Genomic DNA, 8,159 nt, shown 5'->3' with positions numbered 1-8,159 from the left:
AAAATAGAATGTGTGGCACACACTGAAAAGCTCCTATTTTTTGAGCACTGCTTCAGTAAGTGTTCAATAGGGTAAACAGAAAAGACTTTGAGTATTTGAAACAGGAAATGCAATGCTCACAGTTGGTTACACAGGTGGTAGAAAATGTACAAAGATCACAGGAGGTGAGGGAGGCAGCCCAGAGATTAGCAGCAGCAGGAAGTCGCTACCATCCTTAGGCTGGGGGGAGTGGGGAAGATCTGGGTTATAAGCAGGGTCACCCATCGAAAGCTGGAACCACAGTGACATGTGGAGTAGGAGCAGTAGCCACAGAGCAGCTGCCCCTACTGCTGGAGAACAAGCCCTTGGCACTGAGAGAGGGAGAGATACTTTGTTTTCCCTTTTCCTCCTTCTTCCTCTACCTGCAGTCTTCAGGAGATAATTTTCATTAGCTGAATCCAGCTTACTCAGAAATAAGGAGAGCAACTGCAAAGATTTATTGCACCCCACCAACTATTCCTTGGCTCCCCTTGCAAAACAGGCACACAAAGGTAAGGACAAGGAAAAGATTTAAGGACCAGCCTGCCCAGCATTGGCACAGCACTTGCCTTGGGTATGCGTGTGTATGGTGGGGTGTAGGGTGGGTGGGGTGGCGGATGGGGTCACAGATGTATGGTGTTTGTGCTGGAGAGATGCCTGACACGACTAGCGTGAGAGATCATGTAGCGGTTCTAGAGAGAGTAGGCCTAGGCCAGCAAGCAGGTGGTCTTCTTCTTCTTCTTCTTCTTTTGTTTTTTGAGATGGAGTCTCACTCTGTCACCCAGGCTGGAGTGCAGTGGCATGATCTTGGCTCACTGCAACCTCCACCTCCTGGGTTCAAGCGATTCTCCTGCCTCAGCCTCCCCAGTAGCTGGGACTATAGGCACATGCCACCATGCCTGGCTAATTTTTTGTATTTTTAGTACAGACGGGATTTCACTGTGGTAGCCAGGATGGTCTCAATCTCCTGAACTCGTAATCTGCCTGCTTCAGCCTCCCAAAGTGGCAAGTGGCAAGTGGCAAGTGGCCATATTTAAGAAAACCAGATTGAAGGGGTAGGCAGTAGGGAGTCATTGTGGATTTCTGAGTAAGAGTAATAGCAAGATAAGTATAATATCTAAGCCAGGGCCTTACAAGCAGCGATTGCACTGAAAGCAAAACAGATTATTTTTAAAAACATTTTATTTACTCAATTGCTAAATAAAAATTGTATACATTTATTGTATATGATATGTTGTTTTGAAATATGTATACACTGTGAAATGGCTAAATTGAGCTAATTAATATATGGATTTCCTAACACATGTTATTTTCTGGGGTGATGCAAACACTTAAAATCTACTCTTCTAGCAATTTTCAAGAATTAATTACATTGTTATTAAATATACTCACCATGTTTCACAATAGATCTCCTGAACTTTCCTCCTAACAAAAATTTTGTACCCTTTGACCAACATTTCTACTTTTAAATACTTTTACATTCAGTGTTTAAAATGTAAATGATGGCTATTCTTAATAATTCTACCTGCTCATGCATATGGATAGTAAGAAACTAAAACTTGTACTTTTCAAGGGAATAGCATATGAATGCAAAGGAGACTCATTTCAAGTGTTCTCATGATTTTGTTGTAATTAAAATATACCTGATTTTATTCAAAACTTATATAACAAGATTAATCATCTTTTTTTTTTCTTTTTTTCTTTTTTGAGATGGAGTCTTGCTCTGTGACCCAGGCTGGAGTACAGTTGCGTGATCTTGGCTCACTGCAACCTCCACCTCCTGGGTTCAAGAAATTCTCCTGCCTCAGCTTCCCGAGTAGCTGGGATTACAGGCATGCACCACGATGACTAGCTAATTTTTGTATTTTTAGTAGAGATGGGGTTTCACTATGTTGTCCAGGCTGGTTTCAAACACCTGACCTCAAGTTATCCACCCACCTCGGCCTCCCAAAGTGCTGGGATTACAGGTGTGAGCCACTGCGCCTGGCCTGATTAATCATCATTTTTAATTCAAAGATTACTTGCAAAATGTTTATACAGCTTCTTTGAAAATTTATAGTCTCATAAAATTCCACTCTCTTAATGAATTTTATTTGAAGCCTTTGTGTAATATAAATCTAGTGATCCATGCAGATTACGATGCAGAAAGATCTCTTTCTTTCCATGGAGGAAATTGACAGTGGTGAGTTCATACCCCAGGAAACTACCCCACAATGTTGTCTCTGCTTATTTGCTGCCAGGCACTGATCTCCTCTGAGGCATTATGTTTCTGAAATATCTTCTTATGCCCTGGACCTAGCACACTGCCTGGCACATGGCAGGAGCCAAGTTCATGTTTGCCAATTTGCTCTCATTAAATTCACTTCAGAATATCCTTACTAAGGAGGCCACAAGAGGATCCCATTTCTATTCTTTCTGTTACTCTAATGTCACGCAAATGAGGCTTGAAGTAGTGCTTCTGAGGAAGGGCAGACTTCTTGGGCCTCCTCTGATGTTCTCTGACCTGTATTCAGATCTTCATTGTACCAGTCTTGGGTCATGGGAAATTAGCTTCTCTGAAAATAAGCTTTTGCATTTGCAAGGTGGACTACCCATACCCACATTTAGTGAGTTCTGAGGGTTAAAGAAAATCATGTAGCTGGGAGTGAATAACAGTTATTAGCCACCTACTATGAGTCTGGAGTGGTTTCACTTAGCTACTAATCTGCTAGGACACTACTTATTCTCAGCGGGGCTGCCCTGAGATAGTTTCCTCATAGTGACGTGAAGTCTCATTGAATTGAAGCTATGAGGTTAATTTCAAGACAACTGACTAGGTGCATTCCAGTTGCTTAGCTAATCATATCATCGTTACATGCCTTTAACACCCGTTCTGTTCTGTTTCCTATGGCACAATATCCTTGTGGTTCTTCCTCTGAAATATGCCTTATATCCCAATTCTTCTATCTTCATTGCTACCATACCTATAGGCTCTAGACCCCAAGATAAATTACTGCAATAATTTCTTAACCATTTCTTCAACTCCTGTATTTCTGTCTCTCTATTTCTATATACACCTGCTGGATTTATCTTCCTGAATCCTCCCCTCTGAACCTTGCATCAATTAGAACTGTGATAACAAAACAGAATTTCAAAGAGTATTTCCAACTAGCCTCAAAAAGCAAAACAAAATAAAAGCTAAAACCTAATTTTCCTTTAACATTTTTTAATGCAATTATTTTGAAGATAGTAGAATAGATGTCTTTTAGCATATAGGCTATTACATCAATGTGGTACTTTTAGCTTTATATAGGATTCACTAGATAGTGTTATTATTTTTACTTTTTAACTGAGATCATTAAAAATTTCACATTGGTTGGCAAAAATAAAAAGAAAAATTTCACCACAAGCTTTCAGAAACACTAAAATATACATCTCCTCTAATAGGTATTTGGAGCCAAAAGCAATCTCTAAAACCAAGCCCCAATGAGTAGTTGAGGATGTGAGAGTAAAGGGCAGTATAAGGAGTGGAAATAATTTCTTCCATTAACTCTACTGAACTAGACTCTTTGCTGTCTTTCTCCCCTCTCACCTCTCTAACCTAATTAAGTGTCCCATTGCACCATTCACCCATTGCTACTGGGGAGGGTTTCAGTCCTCACAACCCTGATCACACCCATTCTGCATAGTTCATCACTTGGATTGGGGTAACAAAATGCAGAGTGGCCATGTACACCAGATCATGGGTTTCGAACTCAAGAAGCTCTGCATTAGAAGTCTCAGGTCTACTGCTTAACTGTCTGACAAACTCAGACAAGTTTTTAAAAATTTTGGTGTAAAAATGTCTGGTACATTATAGTTCCGGATATATCACAGTTGCTTAATGATTGGTGGTTACATTTTCTTTTTTTTTCGAGATGGAGTCTTGCTCTGTTGCCCAGGCTGGAGTGCAGTGGCATGATCTCGGCTCTCTGCAACCTCCACCTCCGAGGTTCAAGCGATTCTCTTGCCTCATCCTCCCAAGTAGCTGGGACTACAGGCACATGCCACTACACCCAGCTAATTTTTGTGTTCTTAGTAGAGACAGGGTTTCACCATGTTGGCCAGGCTGGTCTCGAACTCTTGACTTCGTGATCTGCCAGCTTCGGCCTCCCAAAGTGCTTGGATTATGCACCCCACCCCCACCCATAACGGCCTGGTGGTTACATTTTAATTTTTTTTTAGGACATGAGAACAAGAATGGAATAGGTTAAAGTGTTTCAGAACTGTTTGTAGGTTCTTAGTCATGAACAAAATGGAATTAAAATTTCTGAGTCATCTACTTCCTTTATCTTAAACCGTTTTAATACTATTCACTTTTTTCTACTATTGTACATAGCAGAAACTACAGTCATGTGCAACATAATGACTTTTCAGTGAGCAAGGGGCTGGCTGCGTCTACAATGATGGTCTCATAAGATTATAATGCCATATTTTTACTGTACCTTTTCTATGTTTAAATATGTTTAGATACACAAACCAGTGTGTTACAGTAGCCTACAATATTCAGTACAGTAACATACCATACCGGTTTGTAGCCTAGGAACCACAGGCTATACCATATAGCCTAGGTGTGTAGTAGGATATACCATCTAGATTTGTGTAAGTGTAGTCTGTGATGTTTGCACAAGGACATCACCTAATGATGCTTTTCTCAGAATGTCCTCTTACCAATATGCAGAGAATGAGTTCCTAATTTTTCCTGAGATCTACATTAGTAGTCATCAGAGCTCAACTTATTAATAGAATACGTCACATCCTTTCAGAGAAACAAAAATTAATCAAAATTATTCCCTGAAGTATTAATTCCATGTATATGAAAAGGCAAGCCAAGGAGTATGGGAGCAGGTAAGTACAGGAAATAAGGATCATTGAACCTGTGGTGGAACGTCCAATAAATCCTCAGTGAGAAGCTCAAAGGAAAGAGTAGGTTCTGTTTAAGCAGAATAGTAAAGGTCACCCTTGCTTATTTTTGCTGCTTCAGGGAGAGAAGAGGCAGACCTAAATATATTTAAGAGCTTAAAACAGAATGAAGTTGAGACTGTCTGGGTTATCTGACTGCTGGACTTTTTCAGTTCCATTAGATTCTAAACAGAATCCATCTGTGTTTCCAATGTTCAAAATCCGTACTGAGAAAACAGAGGACATAGAACCACAAAGACTCATTAGAAAGCAAATCATATTGAAAAGAGCTGATGTGCAGGGCTTATGACCTTCCACATGTCAATATCCCCTGTAAATAATTATAAAACAAGGTACTGATTCATAACCCCAGCACTGTATGGAAATTCACTTAACTTTCTTCCTGAAAAATTTGTAAATATGTGAACTTTGACACAAAATTTAAGAAAGGGAATTTTGATACACAGCACCAAATTTCTATTTAAAATTCTTTTTTTAGAGTGAAGAAACATTAGTATAACCAATCAAGTATTGATTTGTCTCGTATCTACTTATCCAATATTCAACATATTTACATAATTGTATACTTCTTTAAATGTGCGTGTGTCCTATGTGTTATTAAAGTGCCTGATATGAAGACTGGATGGCAAGAGAGCGAGATAGTACTGACTTGTTTCCTCACCAGCAGGAAAGCAGCCAGGTGTAAAAAACAAACCAAAGGCCAGTAGTGAAGATCACTCAGATCTGATCTGAGCTGAGGTAGTGCATGCCTGGGCCCTTTACTCTCCTGGAACTCTAGGTTCTTTGGATGAAAGATGGGGTTCTAGGTCAAACCTAGGAAGAATGAAGGCAGGGAACAACAACAAGAAGAATACAGAACAATAAACAGTTGAGAACATTGCACTGGAGTCAAGTGATTTTTAAACTCCCAAGGAAGTTGTGGGTGATGCAGAAAGGCCAGATGGGGTTAGAAACATTTGCGATGTTTGAGTTGCCCTGGATAGTTGTCCCTGGTGACTTGAAAGTAGCCTTGCAGCTTCTCCATCACTTTTGGTCATTGATGGAGGACTCTGCTCACCAGACACCCATTCCTGCCCAACAGCCAGTAAAGGCTATCCTTACATCTTTTCCACTTTGGAATGAGAACCTATATTTTCATGCTAAAATTTAGTTATTAAGAGAGAGTAAACAAAACCTGGGATAGGAGACTACAGAATGAAAATTTGATAGAAAGTTTTTGAGAGAGTCCTGTATCAGCAAAATGGGAACTTGTTATCAAGGCAGGTTAGATAGCTAGTTCTCTGCTTGTGGTACACATGTAATAAAAAATACATAAAAATTTTATTGATTAATTATCAATTTCACTTTGCTCAAAAGGGTTTAGTGTAAGGATAGAGCTCTAGAGGGCATTCTTAGCTTAGATCATGCAATTTTAGAGTTTCAGGGATCTTAGACATCAGATAATCTAACATTTTCATTTTGGAAATGGAGATAAAGAAGGCTGAAAAGGTTGGAAGAGAGTCGAAATCACATAACCCATTCATTTATTTTTAAGTATTTTTATGGTCTACAATGTACCAGGCATGTGGACCAGATAGTGACAAAACCAGGACAAGAACCCAGATATTCTCTGCTGTATCCCAGGGGCCTCACCACTGAACCACTGGTGCTGGGTACAGCATGAAACACCCAAATCTTTCCAGTTACACTGTTTTCTTCAGAGGAAAATAGAGTCAAGTAGTTCTTTTATGCATAAAGAATCAAGTAATTATAATCTTCCCCTCTGGCCATTGGAGAAGGCAAAGAAAACCTGCACCACGTTGCTGCAATGCAATATGAAGTTGCCCTGACCTTATCGTATTTGCTCTTTGGCAATAGTAGATGCTAGGAAAAAGTAGGTTTGTTGCCCAGTTTGGATAGCACTGGGCTTAGATTGACTGAATGGTAGGTGAGCCAATTCCTTGGGTTATATGCATTTTTGTTATTCCAGTACTAAATCCAGGGTGAAACAGACTTGATGCAGATAATGCATTACATTGGAGACTAAGGGCTATGAGGGACCTGTATAGATACATTCAGTGAGAAGGGCTACACATTGAAGGAAGGTGTACAATATGATGTTGAAGAAGTATAAAGAAGCAGGAAGACAGCCAGGCATGGTAGCATACACCTGTACTCCCAGCTACTCAGGAGGCTGAGGCACAGGAAGATAGCTGGAGGCCATAATGTGCTATGCTAGCACTTGTGAATAGCCATGACATGCCAGCCTGAGCAATATAACAAGACCTTGTCTCAAAGCTACAACAACAAAGAAGCCATAAGAGGTAACATGGAAAGTTTTCGAGCCACAGTAAGGAGTTGGAATTTATATTGCCAAAGAATTCCAAGATTAATTTATAGCTTTGAAAGGTTTCTTAATAAAATCTAACACAATGTACAACTTAAATATTTAGCATTAAATTTCTCTAATATATTAAGCAATTATTATTGACTACATATGGGGAAGATGGAATTCCATTAAATGTAAGATCAAGATGAAAAAGCAAAAGTGTTTTTCAAGCAAATGTGAGAAAGGTACAAAGGGAGATTTTGATGTCTCATGACCTCCTCTAATCCAGCAAGGTCCTCTGGGATCCAGCTTCAGCTTTTCAAAATAATGTGCCCAAAGTTTTATCAGTAGCAGTTAGAATATAAAAAAACATTTATGGGAAAAGCAAAAAGGTTATGGCTTCAGTTCACATATTATCAAATAAGCCTAATTTATGACAAATAGTATGTCTCCTGTCTATAGCACTCGGGGGAGCTGCACTTAGCAAGGTGGGTCAAAGAAGGTGGAGAATACAGGTTCATGCCACATCCTGTGTTAAAAACTCCTGAGATAACTATACTCTAAGTCTTCACTTAAATTCCCTCTCTGATGAAAAATGCGTATAGTTAATAATGTTGAAGTTTTTCTGCCTTGTTGGAATAGTGAGGAAACAGGTAGACCTTCAGAGACCTAAATATTTCATGATATTTGGGGATTATTTAAGTTCTGCTTGAAACCACAGGCAGATCTGACCCTCTGCAGAGAGTTTTCTGGTAACATGGGAGGAGAAATTGGGAGAAAGGAAATTTATTATTCCTTATTAGATTTCATTTAATTTTCTTTCTGATGGGATTGCCAGTAGATCAGGAATCCTTTAGATTACTGCAATTAGTAAGACCACCATGATAGCTCT

Source organism: Macaca fascicularis, chromosome 14 (assembly GCF_037993035.2).
Source record: "Macaca fascicularis isolate 582-1 chromosome 14, T2T-MFA8v1.1".
NCBI lineage: Eukaryota > Metazoa > Chordata > Mammalia > Primates > Cercopithecidae > Macaca > Macaca fascicularis.
Note: the sequence above shows the minus strand (reverse complement) of the source record.